This window comes from Ipomoea nil, unplaced genomic scaffold (assembly GCF_001879475.1).
Source record: "Ipomoea nil cultivar Tokyo-kokei standard unplaced genomic scaffold, Asagao_1.1 scaffold1768, whole genome shotgun sequence".
NCBI lineage: Eukaryota > Viridiplantae > Streptophyta > Magnoliopsida > Solanales > Convolvulaceae > Ipomoea > Ipomoea nil.
In genome coordinates, this window is record NW_017618196.1 from 319277 (window position 1) to 345273 (window position 25997).

At 37.7% G+C, this 25997-nt stretch overlaps 3 long non-coding RNA genes across 4 annotated transcripts; 2 read left to right on the forward strand and 1 right to left on the reverse strand.

Annotated features, from left to right (window-relative positions):
• Positions 1-63: 63 nt before the first annotated feature.
• Positions 64-4481, forward strand: LOC109192094. The gene is made up of 10 exons (XR_002056039.1): positions 64-336; positions 805-937; positions 1057-1121; positions 1207-1274; positions 1365-1542; positions 2324-2409; positions 2612-2700; positions 2784-2971; positions 3113-3382; positions 3479-4481. It is a non-coding gene; the product is annotated as an uncharacterized LOC109192094 (long non-coding RNA).
• Positions 1206-21356, reverse strand: LOC109192102. Its single transcript, XR_002056050.1, has 3 exons — positions 21345-21356; positions 15302-15306; positions 1206-1282 (listed from the first exon to the last, which is right to left on the reverse strand). It is a non-coding gene; the product is annotated as an uncharacterized LOC109192102 (long non-coding RNA).
• A 2045-nt stretch (positions 21357-23401) lies between these two features.
• On the forward strand, positions 23402-25899 carry LOC109192096. Of its 2 annotated transcripts, XR_002056044.1 has the most exons (4): positions 23402-23659; positions 23750-23837; positions 24943-25006; positions 25493-25899. It is a non-coding gene; the product is annotated as an uncharacterized LOC109192096 (long non-coding RNA). The 2 variants fall into 2 exon arrangements; XR_002056043.1 differs by having other exon boundaries at positions 23402-23837.
• Positions 25900-25997: the final 98 nt, after the last annotated feature.

Below are 25997 nucleotides of genomic sequence, written 5' to 3' on the forward strand. Positions count from 1 at the left end.
TGAAAATTTTTCAAACTGGAAGCTACTAGTGATCAAGTATTGAAGATCTAGAGGTAAGAAGAATTACTTTGTTATTTCCTTCTAATTGAATGATGTGGGACTAAAACTTTAAATTCATAGTAGGACTACACTTATTATTTATATATATTTTGTTCAACAGTTCCGCCTCACTAATTGATATTGATAATTGATATGCAAGGCTAATTATAATTCTAAAAACTTCTTCATGAGATTGGTTGCATCCATTTCAGGCATTTTGTAAGGCATTAAACCAAAGATTTTACAGTGATCCTGGTTTCAAAGAGAATGCTTTCAAATCCTGTAGTCAGTCTTCTGGTGATTTTCTTTACCATTTTATTTTAAGCTACTGAATGCTCTAGACTATAGATGCATCTTATTCTTGAAATTGTTTGCAGAACCTGGAAAAATTGTGCTCTTCAAAGGGGTTGTAGAACATGCAGAATGAAAAGTTTTTTAATAGAGAAATTGAATTAGTCTCACTTTGTACTTAATTTCATAACAATTGAACCACATTCACCAACTACTAATTATATTCAACTAATTCAAAGGTCAAATAGGATTAATATTTCTATTAAGAATTGAAAAAATCACCTAGGATAAATGAGTGAAACATTCAATTTGCCAACAACTAACTGTATGAAATTAAAAAATGGGGAATTTGTATCTCTTTAGAATCACAGAATGAAAGTATCTCGCAAAACTTACACCTCTACAGTTGCTAACAACTCTGCAATTGTATTTGTGATCATGATGTGTTTGTTGCATTCTTTTCGCTACAAACAGGGTAGCTAGCTAGGAGAGTTTTTGAAAAGTTTTGCAAGTGACTTGGAGAATGCCTTGTGTGAAAAAGTATGGGAAGTAGCTAAAGGAGAATTCTGTAGACTAAGATTCCTGCTTCTTCAAGCTAATAAACTCCGTATGGATGCTAACTTTCTATACGAACTTGTTACTATTTCTTTTTCTGACCTGATATCATTTTGTTTTGCTCTATTTTTTCGTAAATCAAAATCCGTGAATCCAATGCATCACAAATAGAAGAGTCTGCACAAGACAACTTGGTCAGGCACGTAGTGAATTGAAGTAACAGTTATTTTAAAATGGTATGTGTGAGGCTGCATGTGTCTATGTATCTGCATTTACAGTTGCATGCCAGATGAAATGAAATGTTGTTGCTACCTTGTACAGATAATTGAAGGTTACAAACGAATTGGTTCCTCATGACTTCATCAACTGATCTTCAATTCAAAATTGAGGTTAGAGGCTACATCATGCTTCATTCTTAATATTTTATTTTCTTTTACAATCTTTGGAAAAGCTGTTACTATTTCTTTTTCTGATCTTAGTTCGTTCTCTCCATTTTCCATGGGTCAAAATTGATGGGCCTAAATGTGAGGAATCATCGTATCCAGTTGAAGAAGATGACTTAGCTGAGATCACAGTGAATTAACTACCGTTAAAAATTGGTATGCACACAGATATTGAATGGCACCTTCAATTTTGATCAGATGCTAAATGTAGAACGTATGTAATGAAGTGTTTATGCATTAAGCTGAATAAATGAATATGCTGTACAGGTGCCTATATATACAAACTAATAGTAGGACTCAGCCACTCATTTGAATTTCAAAATGAGTAGCTGAGAGTAACCTGCTAACAACCTTCTAACACTAAGGCCTTGTTTGGTAAAAAATTGGCCTATAGGCCAATTTTGGCTTATTTGACTACTATTAATTGTTTGATTTAGTTAAAATATCAATATAAATGTTTGGTTAATTAACTTTTTGCAACTTCAAAAGGCTAAAATTCAAAAAGCTACTCCAAGCAACTTTTTCAATTAGCTTTTTGAGAAAATAAATTATACCAAACAGCTATCAGCTAACAGCTAATTTACCAAACATTTTTCTACAATCAGCCAATGTTATCAACTATTTATACCCTCTAATTAACACAATCAACTAACAGTTAACAGCTATCAGCTAACAGCCATTTTACCAAACAAGGGCCTAAATGACAAGGTATGTTGCTAGAATTGCATTCTAATAACTTCATTAACTAACATTCAATTCAAAACATAGATTTCTTGTTTGGTGCTTTTCTTTCCTTGTTCAATTCCAAGTGCTATCATTATCGTAATTGCCTAGTTTATTTCAAAAAATGCATTGGATATTCTTTGGCAGCCAAATGTTTCAATATTGCTGAACCTGGTTTTGAATAGTTCAATAATTGCTACCTTTGGTCAAGAGTTGTGGGTTCCTTGTGAATGTAAGATGCTATTGCAGACTATCCAAAATAATTCTAATAGATAGTATTGAAACACAGGCTGAAGAGTTTCCTTTCAAATGGACAATTGTCAATTTTTCCTCACCAGACATAGCAAAGGAGATACACGTTAGTCATTTATGAGTACATACTGTCATTGGTGAAACCCTTGATAGTGCGTTCGAGTTAACTAATATGGGCTTACTTTTTCCAAAAAAGCATGTTGATTCATCTAGTGACTATATGAGATGCAGAGATGATGATATGACATTAGATGTCTGTTTCTTTTCTGTTTTTGCAATTTATTCTTTATTTTGATATGGTTTTACAGATTGGTGTAGTAATTTAATATAAACAGGGTAGTTAGGTGAGTTTGAAAAGGTTTACAAGTGACTTCGAGAATATGCCTTCTGTGAAAAAGTATGGGAAGTAGCTAAAGGAGAATTCTGTAGACTTAAGAATATTCTTGCTTCTTGAAGCTAATGAACTCGAGCATTGCGCAGGCGATGGTGATTTCCCATGTCTCCAGTGGTTAGTCTTGAGATGTTATTAGTTGGAAATGTTCCCTTGGTGTTCAACACAAAATTTGAACCTGCGGTGAATTAAGTTGGATTGGTGTGGCACTTCCTTTGTTGCTTTTGCTAAGCAGATTCAAGACTGTCAAGTTGAAATGGGAAACTGAAAATTTGAGGTTTGAAGCTACAGCATGTTATCCATTCTCAATTATTTAGTTCTTTCCTATGCCATATGGATGCTAACTTTCTGTACAAACTTTTTGTTATTTCTTTATCCCCTCATTTTGTTTTCTCTATTTTGCACTGTTTATCCGTAGATCAAAATCCCTGAATATGATGAATCACAAATAGACGATTTGGTCATGCTTGCAGTGAATTAACAATTATTTTAAAATGGTGCGTTCGGGGCTGCATTTGTCTTTATATCTGCAATTACCATACATCTCCATGCCAAATGAAATGAAATGGTGTTGCTTTCTTGTTCAGATAATTAAAGGTTACAAATGAATTGGTTCCTCATCAACTGATGATCTTCTATTCAAAACTTAGGTTTCTTGTTTGATGCTTTTCTCCGATCCCCTTGTAAGGTAAATTCCAAGTGCTATCATTAATCACAATTGCCTTGTTTCAAAAAAATGCATTGCTTATTCTTTTTTGACAGACAAATAGCTTCTTATTTGCAGGTCATTAAAGATGACTTAGAGCCCAATTTCACCTGTGGATGGTGCAGTATTAATCCCATGATTTTGGATAATGCCTCTGTAACTCTTCAAATTGGTCTATGTTTCCTTTCCTAGGGGAAAAGTTGAGATTGAGTGGGCTTAATCTATCCCTCTGAGAGGCATTTCACAGCTTAAGGTGCTCAAGCTAGAAAGCGCCTTCCGGCAGCTTTAAAGCTCATGTGGTGGAACATGTCCCAAGGTCGGAAAATGCAGATGCTGATATCCTCTCCAAGCTCGTCCATGAAGCCCCGAGTACATTTCAAAAATCGCCAAAATCGTGGATGTCCCGGCTGCTAGCATAGATGTGTTGCCACTCGCTCCGGTGGGGTAGGAGAGGATAACTGGATCACCGGCCTGATGGGTTACCTTGAGAGTGGGCGATTTCCGGAGGACGATGAGCGTGCTCGGAAGGCTAAACTCCGAGCTCCGAGGTTCTAGATAGTAGATGGGAAGTTGTACCAGTGATCATATGGCAGCCCTCGGATGAGATGCCTTACAGATTTTGAAGCAAAAACTTGGTGATGACTGAGCTGCATTCTGGAATTTGCTCGTCACACCAAGGGGGGAAGTCACTAGTCCGGATAATAATGTTCATCAGGTATTATTGGCCGTTGATCCAGTTGGATTGAGAAGAACTAACTTGGAACTGCGAGGCATGTCAGGTCTTTGCTAAAATGCCTGGTCAGCCATCGACATTTTACCAACCAGTCAGTACCGCAATACCTTTTGCCCAGTGAGGTGTGGACATCATAGGGCCTTTCCCTGAGCTTTCTGGTTGGATGAAGTTCATAATCGTGGCAATCAAATTACTTTTCAAAGTGAATCGAAACCGAACCGTTGGCTACTATCACCTCTCAGCAGTGTGAAAGGTTTCTATGGAAGAACGTGGTATCCCGATTTGTTGTCGGCAGTTTGTAAATCTCCTATTTTATTTTTATAAATATTATTTTTAAATTTGTAAATCTCCTATTTATCATCCAATATAACTAATGCACAACATTTGTTGATTCTATTATATGGATTCCACCGGTTTTAGGACCGTCTTCCAGAGCTAAAATTCTAACACTATAGACACGTATAGAGTCGGAAGAAAGTGAAATAGTGAAGTGCCTTGGCTATTTTGAATTGTATAGCAGAACTTGAATCTATATTAAATGCCTGCAATTAAGTTCTCTACTTAAGATCATTGAAATCTTTTAATAATGTAAAATACATGCTTGCAATGAGATGTGTCATATTTTATACACTTTGGTCATAAAAAATTTCATTCTGACATGTCAAATTCTGATCAGCTAATTATCCTTCATTAATAAATGGTCAACGTATGTAAGAGAAATTTAATTACGTTTATCAACTTGAAAATATTAAATAATTTTGTACATTACCTAGATTCTTTCACATGAACACATAGTCTGGTTAGCCCCAAATGTCACATGAATTGAGGCAATAATAGAAAAAATGCACACATGCAAGAAGTATAAGAGACATTATTGGAAATAGTTAATTCCAGCAATTGTCCTCTGACTATGTTGATTTTCCACAATTAGTCCCCGACTTTTAATTTGGACAATTTAGACCCTTGACTTTCAAAATCTTTCCAATATAGGTCCTTCCGTTAGTTGAAAGTTAAGTGGATGTTAGTTTGAGGGGTAAAATAGTCATTCACCGTCTTTCTCGCTTTCCTTGTATTCATTCTCTAATCTCTATCGGAAAATTATATGCCATCGGAAAATTATATGCCATCGGAACTGACGACTCTGCTTTTTGTATCGGTTCCAAGTTCCCAAGCCGTCGTTGCCGGGCCATTTTTTCCCTCTTTACCTTTCACTCTAAGCAATCTCTTCTTGCTTAACTGATCTCCATAGCTCAGAGCTTCGTCTTTCTTTTATGGAGATTGATTGTTGAAGAGCGTCTCCCTATCTCACTGTAGTTTATTTCACCTGTGCATGGAGTGTTAGGCAATAATGGAAGCTTCAGGATAGATTTATCAAATAGGAGTTTTTTCTTCTTTGTGTTTTTGGGGGTGGGAGGTTTATGAAGCATGGATACAAATATGTGCGTGTTTCCAACATAAACAAGAGTGTATGTGATTTTCAAAAACTAAGGGGACACAACACAGAACAACATGATTTTTTATTACTGTGATTATTATAACATGGCATTAAATTAAGTTGCTCCACCATTCACATTGGATCAGTATACTGAAGTTGAATAAGCTCATTCTGCTTCTTCCTTCATGCTCCCCTTCTTCGTTTGGACATTTGACTTCACACCAATTATTCATGTACTTTGAGACTGTTCGGTAAGAAAAGAAGAACAAATGCAGCACTCCGGCACCGAGCAGCCGCTGTCTCCGGCGGAAATCCTTGACCAAATCAACGTCCTTCTTTCGCAACTGCTGTCGTATTCTCTGTCGATTAAGTCGTTCACCTCGCGCTGGCAGGTTCTCCGGTCGAAGCTCGGTAGTATAAAGTCACTTCTCAGTGAAATCTACGAGTCACCGCGCACTGGTCTGACAATGCGCTCCTCCCTACGCTTCTTCCTGCTTTCGACTCTCCTCCGCGTGGATACTCTCTGCCGCCAGTGCGGAGATCCTTCTTTTACCCCCGGCAAGCTTCTTGAAAAAATATAAGGAGCAACACACACAGTAATGTTGTAACGTATGTTTGTAACACCAGGAAATTGTAACGCAGTTTGGGCGAAAACCCTAATCTGCGAGGCACTTCTCAAATTGAGAATTAGCCTAAATTCACTATGAGCAATTTCAAAAATACAGAGTATAGGAAGAAGAAAACTTTACACAATAGATCTCACAAACTCTCATAATCTATTGTAACCTAAACTCTCGTACTACTCCAAAGTGATAGACTCTCTTTCTCTCAATATATCTGTATGCACTCGGTCAGATGATTCGGGTAAAATCGCTGCATCTATTCTTCTAAGAGTCTTTCTTAAATAGGTGATACTTGATCACAATCCTAGTTGAAGTATAAGTCCCAATTAGATTAGGATTTGAATGATGCTTGTACTTTGACTGGGAGACAATTGAATCGTGACTGGGAGACAATTGAATCTGTGTTTTCAATTATCCTTTTTGCCAATAATATTTTTGACAATTCTTTATTCAACAATTTCCCCCTTTGTCAATATTTTTGGCAAAAACCTTGATTCTTGATTTTCTTGAATATCTCCCCCTTAGTCCTTGCTGTCTAGTAGTCTGCTTATCACAATCTTCAAGTGGTAGTTTTGATTTGAAGTGATTGGTGATAGTGTCAAGTCTTTAAACTGTCTTAGTCCAAGGATTAGTAACCTAGGCAGTTTTTGCTAATAATGCACATAGTCATTTGCTATTGCAATTACATTAGCATGCTATTTTGATAGTAAGACAGGACACAAAAGATAGTCTTTCTAATGATGCACATAGTCATTTGCTATTGCAGTTACATTAGCATGCTACTTTAATAGTAAGACAGAACACAAAGATAGGCAGATGTCAAAAAGATTGTCTTGGCAGTATCAGTATCAAACAGTATAAAAAAAAAGGCATAATAGTAAGCAGTCATCATCATAATAGTAAGCAGTCATCATCATCAGGATTCATCTCCCCCTGTTTTTGACAAAAACATTTGACAAGTTCAGTCTGAGTCAGAGGATGTTGCTTCTGGGGTTCCAACAGCCTGTTTTTCTTCTTGGCTTCCTTCTTGATTTTCTGCATCATCTTCTTGGGACTTTTTAGTCTCTCCTTCAGATTCTTCTTCATCAGCATTTACTTCTTGGGATTTTTCAGCTTCCTTATCAGGCTCTTCTTCATTATTTGCTCCTAAGGCTGTAAGCCATTTGAGTACTTCAACTTTCTCTTCTTGGATTTCCAACTGTTTCTGCTTTATGTACCTTTCAGATGTATTAAGCTCATTGAGTCTTTTCTGGAAGTATTTTTGAAGCATATCAGTGTTCATGGGGTCATCTTCTGGACTTGTGGTTTTCAGGTCATTTTGATGAAATCCCTTTTTCAGTTTAACAGACACATTCAGGGTTTTGATCTGTTGGAGATTCTTCTTGGTAGTCTTCAGTCCTTGTTTGGTGAGGATGGTTTGGATTAGGTTTGGAAAGATTAGAGAGGCTTTGGGAGATTTGATTTCAGCTAGATTCATGATTTGTTGATGTACCAGTTCTCCATAGCTGATTTTGATCTTTTTCCCAACTTTGTATAATAATTCTGCCAAGCTCCATTTCACAGTGTTCTCATGTAAGGAAGGCATCCAGTTTGCCAGAGCTATTTTCTGTAGGATTGCATATTTGCTTGTTAGGCAGGCAGCTTTGATCTTCTTCTTTTCAAGGACTACATTTCCTGCTGTGATCTCCTGGGCTATGATGTCCCCATTATGATCAAATTGATCATCTTGTTCAAAGGTGTTGTAGCAGGTGTTTATAACATCTGGGGAAAAGTCATAGTATTTTCCTCTTAGGTAAATTTTTCCATACAAAGGACTTGATGGGACTGATGATTCCTTTTTGAGATTGCTATAAAATTCATGAATCATTTTTTCTTCAAATGGTTCAATCTTTGTGACTGTGTCAAGCAACTTTCCTTGAGCTAGGAGTTCTATGATGTGTTCTCCATCTTTAAGGTTCTCCAGATTGACCAGCTTTTGAGGGATGATTTTTCGTTGTGAGGTTTTGTGCCACAGATTGCTTGAAGCTTTATCCTGGAACTGGTTGTTGAGAGGTTGTGGCAGATCGGATGTTGGAAGTGTGGTTTCAACATCTATTTCTGCTGTTTGTTTTCCCTTTTCCTTTGATGTGAACTTCCTTCGTGATTTGCCCTGATTCTTTGAGACATTTACCTGGGGCTTTTTGGACCTTTCATTCTGGCATTCTTTACTATTTTCCCAGTCATCATCAACTTCTTTTTGTTTTCTTTTAGCAGTCCTAGTCATCCTTGGAGGTGGGATGTTAGGTGTCCTTCTTGGAGGCCCCACAGAGATTGGAAAATCACATGGTCTTTTAGCTCTGGGGTCAGCTCCTTCATACGGATCCACTCTTCTTCTTTTTCTTAGGAATTCATCAGGATTAGTTTCATTTGGGCTTGTTTCGTGGCCTTCTACTCTTAATTCAGTAGAAATATTGTCTAGCTCTTTTTCAAAGCTGTCAACTGTGTCTGAATTTGTAACCCTAATTTCTGGGTTAGATTCTGATTCCCTAATTTCTTCCTCATTTGTAGGGAGTTTTTCTTGTGGCACTAAGTTTTCACTTTGTTGGTGTATGATTTTGTCTAGGTCAACTATCAATTCCCCAAATATACCCTCTGAACTAGTCGGTTCTGTTTCTGCAATCGGGTTTGATTCTGCAAGTGGGTTATCATCTAGGGGTGATTGGAGAGGGGGAGATGAGTTACCTGGTTGAGAGTAGATGTCTTCGAAAGGTATCTGCGTGATTGGTACTGGATCCATGACTATATCCTCCGAGTGTTGTGGCTGATCGAGTGGAGAATCTTTGCTGATGGCAGGGGTTCCTCGTCGTGGTGGCCGACGGGATGATTTCTTTCCTTTCGGCATCTTGGAACCTCTTGATTTCTTCATAGTTCTGAGATTGGTGAGTGATGAAGAAGATGATCGACAGGAGTGGTGGTCGTGGATGGCGATAGTGGTGGTGATCGTGGATGGTGATGGACAAAACAGAGGAGTGAGATTGCAATCGGACCCGGAAGTGATATTTTGGATTTTGAACCGGATTCATAACATGGGCTATTGGGCTGAGATCCGGATTCAGATTATGGCATTCATGGGTTGACCCGGTTTGTCATTCGTAAGCTTCCTTTTTTAAAAAAAAAAAATAATATATGAAAAAAAAACTATTATATAAAACAAGAGAAAGAGTAGAGTTTAGTTAATTCTACACAGTCCAATTTCAGACCTTAGTCTTATGAATTTATTTCCGTCCAATCCTTTTGTCATTATGTCTGCAAGTTGATTTTCTGTGTTGATGTGCCTCATGATAATGATTTCTTCCTCTACTAGGTCTCTGATGAAGTGATGTCGTATGTCAATGTGTTTAGTACGTGAGTGTTGGACTGGATTTTTTGAAATATCTATGGCACTTTTGTTGTCACAATATACTGTCATTTTTGCTTGACTGATTCCATAGTCTTCTAGCATTTGTTTCATCCATAACAATTGAGTGCAACAGCTTCCAGCAACTATATATTCAGCTTCTGCAGTTGATAGTGATATTGAATTTTGTTTTTTACTTATCCAAGAGACTAGATTCGTTCCAAGTAAGAAACATCCTCCAGTAGTACTTTTTCTGTCATCCATGTTGCCTGCCCAGTCTGCATCGCAGTATGCTGATAGATATTTGTTTGTGTCAAAAGAGTACCATATTCCTAGATCAGATGTTCCTTTGATGTACTTGATAATTCTCTTCACAGTTTTCATGTGTGATTCTTTAGGAGATGATTGATATCTGGCGCATATGCCTACTGCGTAGCAAATGTCTGGTCTACTGGCAGTTAAATATAGTAGACTACCAATTATGCTACGATATAGTTTTTGTTCTACATCTTTTCCTTCTGTATCTTTGGCAATTTTGTCTGATGTTGCAACAGGTGTTCTGGCAACTTTGCTTTCTTTTAGACCGAATCTGTTGACAAGATTGTTTGCATACTTACTTTGTGAGATGAAGATTCCTTCTTCCAGTTGTTTTATTTGCAGACCTAGAAAGTAGCTAAGCTCTCCAACCATGCTCATTTCAAATTCGCTTTTCATGTGACGAATGAATTCATCTTTGTAGGTTTCTCTGGATGATCCAAATACTATATCATCAACATAGATTTGTGCTATGATGATGTCACTTTTGTAGTGTTTGACAAATAATGTTTTGTCAACGCTTCCTCTATTGTACCCTTTTGAGAGTAGGAATTGTGTTAACCTTTCATACCAAGCCCGTGGAGCTTGTTTTAAACCATATAAGGCTCTCTTTAGTCTATAGACATGGTTAGGATGGAATGGATCTTCAAACCCTTTGGGTTGGGATATGTACACTTCCTCTTTTATATATCCATTCAGGAATGCTGTTTTCACGTCCATTTGGTAAAGTTTGATTTTTAGGATGCATGCTACGGCGAGGAGAAGGCGTATGGATTCTATCCTAGCAACTGGGGCAAAGGTTTCTTCAAAGTCGATTCCTTCTTCTTGAGTGTATCCTTGTGCTACAAGTCGGGCTTTATTTCTCACTATATTTTCCCTTTCATCAGTTTTATTTTTGTAGATTTTTTGTTCCTATGATGTTAGAGTTGTCTGGTGCAGGGAGAAGTTCCCATACTTCATTTCTTTCAAATTGTTGTAGCTCTTCTTGCATGGCTTCGGTCCAGTATTCGTCAAGGAGGGCCTGCTCGATGTTTTTTGGTTCTATCTTTGAAGTGTAGCATGAATCTCCTTCAGACATTTTGAGGTAATCTCTTTTCTTTCCTCTTGTCCGTATTCCCTGATTTGGGTCACCGATGATATTTTCTGTAGGATGATTCTTCTGGATTTTAGTGTTCTTGTTGATGGGTGCTTCATCGATATTTTCTTCATCATCTTCTGTTGGTTTTCCAGAATTATCATCTTGTTCTGACTCTATAGGTGGTGTTGAAACTTCTGTTTCAACACTTATGGTTTGCTCATCATCATCATCTTTGACTTCTGTTGAATCTATATCAGTGAATGACACATTGATGGATTCCATTACACTTTGAGTTCTGAGATTGTAAACTCGAAATGCCCTGCTGTTAGTAGAGTAAACCTTGATCACCTTTGATGTCGAATTTCCCCAACTGTTCTCAGTCTCTTAAGATATAACATGTGCTGCCAAATATGTGTATGTGTTTGAGGTTGGGAGTTTTTCCTTTCCATATTTGGTATGGTGTCATATTTATCTCTTTCCGTATGTATACCCGGTTGATTAGATAACAGGCTGTACGTACAGCTTCAGCCCAAAACTTTTGAGGAATCCTTTTGTGATTTAGCAATACCCTTGCCATTTCTTGTATAGTTCTATTTTTCCGTTCCACTATTCCATTTTGCTGTGGTGTTTTAGGGGCTGAAAATTCGTGGTGTATTCCTTTTTCTTCGCAAAAATCTTTGAAGTACGAATTTTCGAATTCTCTTCCATGATCACTTCTTAACCGTAAGATTTTTCCTATTTTTCCTTCTTTTTCAGTTTCAATTTTATTGATGAGAATTTTGAAGCTTTTGAAGGTATCCGATTTTTCTCTGAGGAACATGACCCATGTAAAACGTGAGTAATCGTCTACTGTTACATGTACGTACCGTTTTCCTCCTATGCTTTCAACTTGAGTTGGACCAAAAAGATCCATGTGCAGGAGTTCCATAATTCTTGTGGTGTGGATTCCTGATATCTTCTTGTGGGTTTTTCTTGTTAGTTTGTTCTCAAGACATGTTCCACAGGCTTTGTTTTCGTTTATTTCCAGTTGTCGTGGTAAGCCTCGATATGCCCCTATTTTTATCCCTTTTTTCATGTCATGGAAGTTTATGTGTCCCATTCGTTGATGCCAAATTTGTGCTTCAGTTTCTTTGGAAAGATGACAAGTAAGTTGGTTTGTCCAGACGTAGCATTTGTCTGATGATCTATTTCCTTGCATCACACATTGATTGTTTTGGTCATATACATGGCAACGGTCTTTGGAGAATTTTACTTGTAGATTATCATCGCATAGTTGACTAATACTGATTAGGTTTGCCTTAAGTCCTTTTACCAAGAAGACTTGAGTAAGTTGTGGTAAACCGGTTACATTTAATGTTCCGCTTCCAATAATTTGGCTTTTTCCTCCATCTCCAAATGTAACATGTCCTCCTTCTTTTGGTAGTATGTTGATCAGATGTTCTGATTTCCCAGTCATGTGACGTGAGCATCCACTATCAAAGTACCAGATTTCGGTATTCTTTTCTGTTTTGGAGGTGAGGGCAACTGTTTGTGTTTGATTTTTCCTGACCCATACCTTTCTGGTTTGTGATTGTCTCCTCATAATATAATTTTGTCTAAACCAGCAGTGTGCTTTAATATGACCTGGTTTGTGGCAATAATAGCACCTGATCCTTCGATGTTGGAAACGTTGTTGAAACATCTCTGGATTTTATGATTGTCTTTCATCAGTATATTCAGTTTCCTGGGAGTTTTCTCTCTGGAATTTTTCTTTCTCTATAAGATCTTTTTCTTTTTCTTGAAGTTTCTTCAGTTCCTTTTTTTGTTTCCTGATGATCTCGTATTTCTCTTTCCTTTTCAGTTTGTAAATCACGGTTCTTTTGCATGAGCTCCGTATTAACCCTAATAAGTTCTTGCCATTTTGATTGTAATACTGTGTATGCTTCGAATAACCCTTGAATGTCCTCTTGGGTAGTGTCTTCCTCTTCTTGTCTAGTGGTGAAAGCAACGAAATTTGAATTTTCATTTTCGCTGTCAGAGTCATCACTAAGTGTGGTGACGTAGGTTTTGTTCTTCCTTTTCAGGTACGTCGCACATTCTGATTGGATGTGTCCGTATCCTTTGCATTCGTAGCATTGTATCCCATCGATGTTTTGGGAAGATTTCCCCTTTTTCTGGTTCTCAAATATGCGTGGTTGTGAATTTGAGTTGTTTCCATTGGTGTTTGTGAAGTTCATGTTTTTACTTCTGAACTTGTTGAATTTCTTAACCACTTTATTGAAATTCTTAGTGAGAAGAGCAATGGTTTCTTCTATGTTCTGTGTGTCATCATCTGAATCGGTAGACTGTGTAGTTTGTAGTGCAATTCCTTTGCTTGACATGTTTGGTTTTCTTTGAAGCATCTCAAGTTCGTATGTTTGCAAGTTTCCCATCAGGTCACTAAGTTTGTATGTGTCTAGGTTTGTGCTTTCTTGTATGGCAGTGACTTTCATGAGGAACCTTTCAGGTAAAGATCTGAGTACCTTTTTGACCAATTTTGGTTCGGAAAAGGGTTCTCCTAAATTATATGCTGCTCCGGCTATGTCGAGGATCTTTGCATTGAATTGTGTGATATTTTCGTTTTCCTCCATTTTCAAGGTTTCAAATTGAGTCTGGATCATCTGTAGTTTTGATTGTTTGACAATAGTATTGCCTTCATGATGATTGCATAAGATTGTCCAGGCTTCTTTGGCTATTTCAGTATTTGATATTAGTTTGAATGTTTCTTCACTTACTGCTCCATAAATAGAGTTCATGACTTTTGAATTAAAGTCAGCTTCTTTGATTTCTTCCTCAGACCACTCCCTTTTAAGTTTCTTTTCTCCTTGTTCATTGGTAGGTGGCACCCACCCTTCTTCTACTGATCTCCATACTCTTTCACCTTGGGACATAATATATACTCTCATTCTAGCCTTCCAATAAGAGTAATTTGCACTGTTTAAAGCTGGGGGTCTGCTGCTTGATAAACCTTCTTTGGGAAAATCCATTGTGTTGTTCCTTTGGGTGGTGTAGGATCCTGCTAGTAGTTTTAGCAGCCCGCTCTGATACCAATTGAAAAAATATAAGGAGCAACACACACAGTAATGTTGTAACGTATGTTTGTAACACCAGGAAATTGTAACGCAGTTTGGGCGAAAACCCTAATCTGCGAGGCACTTCTCAAATTGAGAATTAGCCTAAATTCACTATGAGCAATTTCAAAAATACAGAGTATAGGAAGAAGAAAACTTTACACAATAGATCTCACAAACTCTCATAATCTATTGTAACCTAAACTCTCGTACTACTCCAAAGTGATAGACTCTCTTTCTCTCAATATATCTGTATGCACTCGGTCAGATGATTCGGGTAAAATCGCTGCATCTATTCTTCTAAGAGTCTTTCTTAAATAGGTGATACTTGATCACAATCCTAGTTGAAGTATAAGTCCCAATTAGATTAGGATTTGAATGATGCTTGTAGTTTGACTGGGAGACAATTGAATCCTGACTGGGAGACAATTGAATCTGTGTTTTCAATTATCCTTTTTGCCAATAATATTTTTGACAATTCTTTATTCAACACTTCTGATGTAGTCCGACCTTGACATGGCCTCCGGCTAGTAGCTCTCCAAGGAGATTAACCACCTTGACCTCCTCTGCCGCTCCGGCGTCCTCCGACAGTCCACATCTATTGTCCTTTCACACCCTAGGATGAAGTGGAAGTCAACCCATTTTTGCCTGGTTTTCCAGCGCCCTTAGCAGATTCGTCCGTTCCCATGGCATATAATTTTCCGATAGAGATTAGAGAATGAATACAAGGAAAGGGAGAAAGACGGTGAATGACTATTTTACCCCTCAAACTAACATCCACTTTAACTTTCAACTAACGGAAGGACCTATATTGGAAAGATTTCGAAAGTCGAGTGTCTAAATTGTCCAAATTAAAAGTCGGGGACTAATTGTGGAAAATCAACATAGTCGGAGGACCATTGCTGGAATTAACTCTTATTGGAAAGACTACTCTAACGAGAAATGTGTATGAAAATCATCATTTGCATACTTGCATCGTGTTTCGATGTAAGAGGTTAGGTTATTATTCTCCTCAACACTAGAATAAGAGACAAATGTTAAGAAAACTTCTTTAGTCAATTAAGCTAGAGGAGCCAAGTGTATTTAAAAAGGGAAACACTCTAGATGAACTAGAAATGTAGATATGCAAATACTTACATGGCAGGAAATATCTAATTGTTTTGGACAACATTATGAGCCGTCAAGCATGGACTGACATCAGAAAGTGTGTGGTGTCAAAGTTGGAAGTTGCATATTACTAACCACTAGACACTTCAACTAATAGCCTACTGAAACAGGTATCTCCATCACGTGACTTTGCAAGATCCAAAAGAAAGCTTTGAACTAATTTGTAATATCATTTCTATTGAAAAGCACTTGGTCCTAAATTTGAAAAAAATAAATAAATAGGAAACATGTTGTAGAGAAATGTGATGGATCACCGCACTTAATCGTTGAAGTTGCAAAACGTTTATCTAAATGTAATGACATACAACAAGGTGTGACAACCCAAAATTTAATTTTATAAATTCGATTTTAAGAAATTCCGAAATACCCGTTTTCACTCCGTAAAATTTTTTGCGATGAAATCGGTGTTGAATAAATTATTTTGAGCCACTTTTAAGTAAATTCAACACAGACACTTATTTTAAATCTAAAATCCTAGATTTTCGGGTACATGCGTACCAAGTTTTTTATCCAAAAGTCAATCTGAGTGAAACCGGTAAGGAACCTGTGAAACCTGAACTTTTAATTAGAACTATCTTTTAGGAAATCTATTTTGACCCTAAACTATTTTAAATTCTCCTTTCTAGTCTATGGTCCATGATGCAAGATGAACCATAAGCTTTATCAAAACTTTGTCTGATCTTTTGGAAGCCAAGCTAAAATTACTCCTTTGCCCTCTACCAATCATTGAAGATTATCTTAGGGTTTTGAGCCATATAAATAAAACAATAGCCTCATTTTCTTACCTGATCTCATTCCCTTGCCTCTCCCAATAGTGTCTGATAGAAGAAGAAAGCTCTCAGTAAGCTTCATCCTCCATCTTTCTCTCCTTCACTTGCTTCTAGTTTTATTTTTTTGGCTTCCATTCTCTGAGGTTCTTAGGCCTAGCATGTATTGTTGTTTGGGATGTTTAGGTGGTGAAGGAAGTGGTGGAAGTTGAGTGGAGAGGAGGCTGAGATCCACACAAGAGGAGGAAACAACAAAGGTATAACCCCATGGACTCCCATTTTAAGTTTTGGCTCTGTGAAACCATTGTTTTATAAGTAGAAATGAGTATAAATGCTAGATTTTGAAGTGTTTGAGCCATTAAGTGATCTATTACTTGTCTATGATGTGTTGTTGATGATTTGGGAGTGTTTGGTTGCCTGTTTTTGTCTTGCAAATGAAGGAGAAACTCACTGTTGCACAAATCAGTGTGCACCAGATGAGACACAGGACTAGCCAACGGCCTTAGGCAGGGACCATTGGCAATTCCCGTGGAGGAGCGGCCCTAGGGCACGACTCCAGGTTAGAGCCGTGGCCCTAGGCCGTTGCCGAGGTGGTCCCAAGCAGCGGGGCTCCTCTAGCCCCGCCGTAAGCCTCGTTGATGTTGCCATGTGCAGTGGCCGGGCCCTTGTGGCTCAGCTACGTGTCGTTTCGAAATGGGTGTCACGGGCCTTTGTGGCTCGGTACCTTGGGGCCGTCATGACGCACGTTTAGCCTTTGATTTCGTTGAATTTGGAGTAGGAATGAGCATTTTGTATTAGAATTTGTGAAGAAGAATGTTGCAGAGAATTGTTCTAAAGGTTTACAGTGAAGAAATTGCTAAGTGTTGTTTTGGTTATTTATTTGAGAAGCATGAGAATTATATGAGTGTTAGATAATGGAATATGATCAATAATTGTTAAGTTTTGTTAGAAAAACATGCCTTAGGTATATGTTATGATTCATAGAGATTATTGTCAAATTCCAAGTATTGAAGTCTACAGAGCATGTTATTCTTAAATGTTTTTATCCAGAGGATGAGTTTAAATTGAGAAATTTGAGTTCCAAATGCATGAGAATTATTTGCTATTATTTGTCAGATTATAAATTTCAAACCTGATTATGTGTCCTTTGAGAGTTCACAGTAATTTATGGAATTGAAGCATGTTGCACAGTAATTTACATTCTAAGCATATCATGTTTTAAAAGTGCATAAGTGGCCAACGTGAGCCTAATTATTTTCCAAAACTCATGAGCATGTGGAAAGTCTTTATCTTGTTGCATTGAGAAGTTGTTGGGATGTGACATGCATAAGTTTGGTGCATAATATATATATATATATATATATATATATATATGTGATGTTTTGGAAGACACGTTGGGACTTTGTCCTTTCGGAGTAAAAGAGAAAGTAACGGATATTGCGATCCGACAGATTTATCATGTAACGCGGTGTATTCCCACGTTACGAGGTTGGAGACTGCCCACCAGGCTTGGAATCCTGCTTAGGGGGTGTGCACACTAAGAGTACAATACCTGATTCCACAGAGTATGAGTATTGGAACCACGAGATTGGTTCTGTGGGCGAGTTGAGTATGTGGCCGGCTAGATTGCCGAGCCGGTTAGGTCCATTCACGATTCGTGAAGACCTACCTCCCCACGAGTAAGAGGTTCCGTAGTTACGGATGTGGCGGATGCACGAGATTGCACCGTACGCTAGGGCTTCGCTGCGGCGGAGTACTTGCCTCGCACAAGAAGAGAAATGAGAAGTATGAGAAAGTTTGAGTAAGAAAGATATCGAGTCAAGAGACTCACGAGAAAGAAAGTGAGTCTTCGTGACTCTAAGAGACCTCCACAGAAACTATTCTATTTTACAAACGAGTGTTTGATCGAGTATACTTATAGTTCGTGACTCTAAGAGACCTCCACAGAAAGTATTCTATTTTACAAACGAGTGTTTGATCGAGTATACTTATAGTATTGCACGGGATTGCATTTGAGTATAGTATTGGACTAGATTGCATAATGAGAATGATTAACCGAGATTGTATATCGAGCATGATTGCTTTATTTACATTTTGATGTCTTACATATTTGACGGGTGAGAAGTGACGAAAGTACCAAGGTAGCCTCCAATGACCGTTGCTATCTTTTCAGACATGAAACCTATTAGAAGTTGGTGAACCTGCACCCAGAAAGTAGCTGTATCCAAAACCATCGCTCCCAGGTTTTCTTCTGGGAAAAGACGCTTAATAACAACCAAATTTTGGTCGAAGGACCATGGCCCATCTTCTAGAACATGCAAAATATCCTGCTCAAGATAGAACTGGAAGATGCAGCGACCCTGGCCAATATCTTTTATGCTAACCCCTCGATAAGGACGCCAAATACTGGAGATGACATCCCGAAAAGTAGGAAAACGGACTGGACAGTCAGTAACAACACGCCCAACCGCAGCAAACCACATATCAATAGTGGAAAAAAAGACGGAAAAACAGGGAAAGCCCTAAGAAACTGGAACAAAAAGAAAACAAGGGAAGAACCATAGGGAAAACTCGTATAAGAAACGAGAGTGAATTTGTTTTAATGATAGTTACAGTAACGTCTAATGACTTCTAATGCTTTATGTGACTTCTAATGACTTGATTTGCATTTGCTTTATATATACCAACACAAATGATATTAAGATATATCCACTGCTGGAAATTCGTCTTTTTCCGACCACTCAAAAAATTGGTCGCGAAAAGTGACTTTTTTTCATTTTTTCGACAAAGGGTTACAGTGGTCGGAATTTTCGACCAATTTTCTTAAGTGGTCGGCATTTCAAACCACTATTTACATGGTGATCGAAAACTTTTCCCCAAATTTAAATTTTTTTCTCCCAAACACAATACGTCGTCGCTTAACCTCAAAAAGAAAACATACTTCGCACGCCTTCACTCAGCCCAAACATAAAACAGACTATGCACGCCGTCGCTCAGCAGAACCAAACACTTCCCACCTCTGCACGCTGTCATTCCCGCTCCTGCCTCCGCCGTATCTCAGACTTCTCTTCGTCGTCGCTCCCAACTCCGCCACTGTCTAAGCCTTCTCTTCGCCGTCGTCGCTCCCAACTCCTCTGATGTCTCAGCCTGCACCAAAGTTTATACCGTTGTCGCCTCTTCCCGACTCTACCGGGTCTCCATCACCATCCTACATGTTAGTCCTCTAATCTTAGACCATAATCTTTAATTTCCTAATTCTATTAAGCAGACCTGTGGCTACTTCCTAGAAGCGGCGTGAGCATATCAACGTGAGGTATTTTCTTTTCTCTTCTATCATTTTAGGGTTTAGGAACTTTTCTGTGACATACATATAATTTTTGAGCTGAATGGAGTTTTATGCTTTAATCTTATTATTTCAGTCTACTGTGGATGAGGAGATAAGATAACCACCAATTTCAATCACTCATTTCAAAATGTAATTCACAAAATACCCAGGTTTATTTCGGCATACCAATTCTGTTATAATAATATTATTATTATAATTGTTAAACCAAGGCTTAATTAGTTTGTTAGAAAATAATTAATAAGTGGGCAGCATGGCTTTGCACTTCGTGGAGTGTGAAGCACTTTATGAAGACATGGAGTATTTCATGGGCATAGCATGAAGCAGTACATGGAGTCATGATGTATTACATAGGCTTAATTTTAGGATTTAGTTTCTTTCATTCCCTATAAATAGTTGGCAAATGTATGCTAAAGTCGTCAAGCAAAAAAAAAACATTTTATTCTATTCCTATCTCTCTCTTCCTCTCAAGTATATATACATATATATACGTATATAGATATATTATATATAATATATATATCTTATATAGATATATTATTATTTAATATATCTTACATTTGGTATCAGAGCCAGTCAATTCAACCTTTCAACCCCGAAATATTTCCCGTAGTGAAATATGGCAACAAATTTCAATATTGTATGGTCGGGTCCCAAATTGGACGGGAAACTCGATTACAATTATTGGCAAATTATGATGTCCACACATTTGCAAGCTCAAAATCTTTGGAGCTTTGTTGATCCCGGTCTACCCGAAGGAGCTGATACAGCCGCTATACGGCGAGATAAATTGGCCTTGGGTCAGATTCACCAAGGTGTTAATTATTCCATTTTTGGGCAATTAGCTCGTGCTCAAACAGCAAAACAAGCTTGGGACATCTTAAAGGTGTCACACAAAGGAGTTGATCGGGCGCAGAAGTCTAAGTTGCAGTCGTTGAGAAGGTTGTACGATAATTGTGAGATGACCTCTACAGAAACAGTAGATATGTATTTCACTCATCTTATTGGTATGGTGAATAAGATGAGGTTATACGGAGATACAATTGAAGATGGTGCAGTGTTTGAAAAAGTTCTTCAAACTATGCCGATGAAGTATGACCATGTGGTGGCTTCAATCACAGAGTCACACAAAACCGAGCTCTTATCAATTGCAGAGCTGAAAGGTATGGTAGAAAGTCATATTGACAGGATTGCGTCAAAATCGGAACCACTAGCAGAAGAAGCTTTGAAGAGTCAAGTCACCCTTAATGTGACTGGCACTAATCAAAGAGGTGGAGGATCTGGTAGAGGTCGTGGAAGAGGAAGAGGAGGTTCTAGTGGAGGAGGTCGTGGTAACTCCAACCAAGGAAGAGGTGGAGGTAATACCAAACAAGGTAAATTTCCATTTCATTGCTACAATTGTGGCAAGTATGGGCACAAGATTGCAGATTGTTGGTATAATGAGGACAACAATCGTGGAAATCAAGCAAACATTGCTGAAAACACTGCTGAAAAGTCTGGTGAGAGTTCTGAAACTTTACTTTTAGCCAGCGATAGTTTTTCTGCAGATAAAAACATATGGTTCTTGGATACTGGGTGTAGTAACCATATGTGTGGTAAGAAAGAATTGTTTTCTGAACTGGATGAATCAATTCGGTCTGAAGTGACATTTGGCAATAAGTCAAAGGTGCCAATTTTGGGAAAAGGTAAAATCTCTATTCAGTTGAAGGATGGTACTCAAAATTTTATATCCGATGTGTTCTATGTTCCTGAACTAGACCAAAATTTGTTGAGTATGGGTCAGCTGTCAGAAAAAGGATATAAGATACATATTGCTCAGGGGTGTTGTACCATTGAAGATGCTAAAGGAGTTTTGATTGCAAAGGTAAATATGTCCCAAAATCGACTATTTCCTTTGAAAATTAAGCATACTCTCCTTGATTGCTTTAATTCTGAAGTTTGTGATGATAATTGGTTATGGCATATGCGGTTTGGGCATTTTCATTTCTCTGGGTTAAACTATCTTGCGAGAAAGGAACTTGTTTCTGATTTACCTGTTGTGAATGTCCCTGATCGTATATGTGAGATTTGTGTGATTGGGAAGAAGCATAGAGATCCCTTTCCCGTGGGCAAGTCAAGGAGAGCTACAAAACAGTTGGAGATTATTCACTCAGACCTATGTTCGTTGGAGGTTCCCTCACATGGAGGTTGTAAGTACTTTATTACTTTCATTGATGATTTCAGTAAGAAAACATGGGTTTACTTTCTGAAGCAAAAGTCTGAAGCATGTGATGTTTTCAAACAATTTAAGGCTTTTGTTGAAAAGCAAAGTGGTTATGAAGTTAAAATCTTGAGAACTGATAGAGGTACAGAATATATTGCTTGTGATAATTTTCTGAAAGAAAAGGGTATTCAGCACCAAATGACAGCTAGATACACTCCACAACAAAACGGAGTGGCTGAGAGGAAGAATAGGTCAATCATGGATATGGTGAGGTGCATGTTGAAATCCAAGGATCTGCCTAAACCTTTTTGGGCAGAAGCTGTTGCTTGTGCTGTCTATGTGTTGAATAGGTGTCCAACTAAGAGTGTCCATGATAAGACGCCCGAAGAAGCTTGGAGTGGGAGAAAACCCTCTATCAAATATCTCAAGGTTTTTGGATGTTTGGCATATGCCCACGTGCCGGATCCATTGAGAAAGAAGTTGGATGATAAAGGTGAGAAATGCATATTCATTGGTTATAGTGACGCTTCAAAGACTTATAAACTATACAATCCTGAAACTAAGAAGGTTGTTATAAGTCGTGATGTCACTTTTGATGAATATGGTGCCTGGGATTGGTTAGCTAAAGATGAAAGTTCAGTTGTTATTCCTGCTGTTGAAAATATTGTTGAAGAGCAACCGATTCCAGATAATGTCCAGTCTCCTTCACAGCCAGAGTCGTCAGTTCGGCGATCTCAGCACGAGCACCACTTACCAGCTCGCTTGCAAGATTATGTTTTGGGTCATGATAATGACCTGTCTGATGAAGAGATTATTCAATTTGCTCTCTTTGCAGATTGTGATCCTTTAACTTTTGAGGAGGCTACTACAGAAACTCATTGGCTTAAGGCGATGGATGAGGAGATACGTGCCATTGAAAAGAATGGTACCTGGGAGTTAATAGATTTACCTCCTGGGAAGAAGCCAATTGGAGTAAAGTTGGTTTACAAAACGAAATACAAGTCAGTATATCCAACTTGAAGACGGAGACATTTTTCAAATTGAAGAAGGAAATTGGAATGACCAATATATCCAACTTGGTTTAAAGGAGGCAATGTTATAATAATATTATTATTATAATTGTTAAACCAAGGCTTAATTAGTTTGTTAGAAAATAATTAATAAGTGGGCAGCATGGCTTTGCACTTCGTGGAGTGTGAAGCACTTTATGAAGACATGGAGTATTTCATGGGCATAGCATGAAGCAGTACATGGAGTCATGATGTATTACATAGGCTTAATTTTAGGATTTAGTTTCTTTCATTTCCTATAAATAGTTGGCAAATGTATGCTAAAGTTGTCAAGCAAAAAAAAACATTTTATTCTATTCCTATCTCTCTCTTCCTCTCAAGTATATATACATATATATATACGTATATAGATATATTATATATAATATATATATCTTATATAGATATATTATTATTTAATATATCTTACAAATTCTGATTCAGTATAGTGTTACTGTATAAATTAATATTTGTGTGTGAATTTCTATAGGTGAGGCCGAAAGACAAAAAGAAGGGGAGAAGTTACATGTTTTGGCATAGCCATGTTCACCACCGTGGCTTCTCTCTGCGTCGCCGGTCGGTGAGTTATATGCCTTAGCTTTGGAGTTTTAAATCTGATAAGTACTAAAATGTGTCACTTTTAGGGGTTAATTAAGAGCCATATTTTGCTTAATTAGAGTCCTTTAGGCCCATTATGTGCTTAGAATAGATTAATTTGATTAAAGTTAGGCACAAGGACTAGTTTTGACTTTTGATTACATTTGTTGTAAATAGCAAAATACTGACAATTTTAGCTCATTTAGGCGACAATTTGGAAGAAAATTCATAACTGAAGCTGGGAGTGTTAGATCGAGGTGATTCAGGTGGCCATGGATCGGCATCGAAAATATCTACAACTTTCGTGAAGACGATGAAGGCTAATTCGGACATCTCGGCGGTCAAAATCAGCGATGATCGCGTCAGAATTCCCAATCACGCCCACTGTCACGGAATGAGGGCATGTGAATGGGAATTAAAAGGGGAGTGGCGTGGTTTTTAGGCTAGAAATGAGATCTGAAAATTATTCGTCATCATTCACTTGGTAATCTTCATCTCTCTAGAATTTTAGGGTTAGAGGAGGATTCTAGGGAGAGAAGTTAGATCTACAATAACAAACATCTATTTTCACTAGATTTGGCTAGAAGAGTTGGAGATTGAAGGCATTTGGCAACGGATCTCCATCATTTGCTTGTATTTGACGGATCTAATCTTCCATTTGGGTAAAATCTTTCCTTGCTCTTCATTGATCACATCTATATTTACCCTTATGTTGATTTAGATTTCATTATGCTTGGCTAAATCTAGTGGGTAGGATTGTGGTGTAGATTTGTATTGTGATGATGATTTAACTTGTGAATATTGTGGCTTTTGATTGATTGTTGATTATGTAGATGTCTTGTTGTTGAGGATGATCTTTGTGACATTCTTGGAGTGGGCCCAACTCCATGGATGATGTTAGAAACCTAGATCTAGGCAAGAGATTGCTAGATCCGGGTAGCCTTGATCCTCTTCATTTCCCGTCTTCGATCCGAGAGGGCAAGACCCGAAAAGAAGTGAGTGCAAAGTGTTTTCTTAAATGCCCCGTAGAGAATAAGAATTCCTACGGGTTGCGTTAGACCGAATCGGCTAACGTATTCGCAATCCACTTCTCTTGACTAGTAACGCACAATCAAATTGCCACAAATCTCCCATTTCGGGAATTACCAATCACACAATGCAATCGAAACCCAATCCTAACCGCCTTTTTCTCTCTAAGTAATCCCTACTCCCGCTTAGTTTTAATCTAGTCTTATTACCTTCTTTGCTATGATCTTCCCCGCACACTCTTGCCCATACACCACTTACACTCCTTGCACCCAGTTTTCTCTTGAAATGCACTTGTGACATATGATTGTTTTGCACTTACTTACTCCGCATTGCCATCCTTGAATATGACACTCGGGGTGGTTCTCACTCAACCAGTTCTAACTCTTTTCATCTCTATCCATACACGACCATACACATTTAATCTTTTGACGACGCTCCTAAAAGAGAACCGTAAGCGAAGAGCGTCCGGTCAAAATCCCTCCGAATTCGTTAATTAATTGCCTCATAAATCAAACGCACCTCACTGCTGGATTTAATTTTTTTCGAGCTGAATTGCTGGATCTAGGAAAGCTTAAGTGTCCAGTTATTTTTTTTGTTTTTATGTTTATAAACTTAAATGCTTTAATTCATTTGATTGTCAATCTCACATTCTCACCTTCACTCAATTTCACAGTTGTACGTGCAGAAAGTTAACTGGATAAACATTATTATTGTTTTTTATTTTTTTTTGTGGAGCAGTTTATAGATAGATGCGGAAAACAGAGTTTACTTCACAAAAGAGCTTGATAGGATAACTGGTCAGGTATCTACATTTTCGTAGTCGTTCTTTCCGAGAAGATGGATTTTCTCATGAGCTAATTTGCATTGACATGATTGCTGGTTTCTTGAAATGATATTTCTTATGGGATTGTCTGTGTTTGTATACTTTTCTCCACTGTAAATTATGAAGAATCGCTTGTGGATGAAATCATATTATCTCTTGTTATTCTTTGAAAATATATGATAGTAAAAAGCAATAACTTTCACAGTTTTGGATGGTAAAATTATGTGATGATTATTATTTATAAATAGTCGAAGGAAAAAAGTGTGATATACATGCTAGCATCTATGGGCTGAGTCGATGGAGAAAAGTATCACCTTATGAAAAGGTCATGATAATTCCTGTTGATTTCTCAAATATGTCTACTTTATCTAAATTTGGTTTCCTTGAAGAACTATGAGCTTGCAAGTTAGTTTAGTGAAGTTTTAATATTGCAAAGAGTGAATTGTTTTCTATAATTCTGTGCAGATGCTTTAGGGATTACACTTGCAGCATATATGGACAACCCTTGTGTATATGTTGGGTGTATGAAATCAGGAGCAGTTTTTTCTGAGCAGTAAGTTGACAGGAAAATTTGCTCAGTAATTAATGTTTAGAATCTTAGCATCTGCATAAGTGTTTGATCTCATCTGTGATTCTTTTTAATAAATATTTAAAGACTTGCCCCATCAGGGGCCATAAATGGTATGAACCAGATTGGTGGAAATTTGGTGATGGAAAATCGTAAGCCACAATTTGACACTATTGTCTGTTGAATTTCCATTTGGCAGCCAACTGTAATGCCATTTGTGATTATTCTCTGTTCTATATCCTTGTTGGATTTGTGTAAAATTTTTGCAGGATATATTACTCAAATTAGATATTAGTTTGGGCAATATCTTCTTGAGCAAATGGTTCTTGATTCAACATATCTAACTTTCTTTCCCTCTGAGCATTGCAGAAATGAATTTGACTTGTTCTAAATTTTCAATTG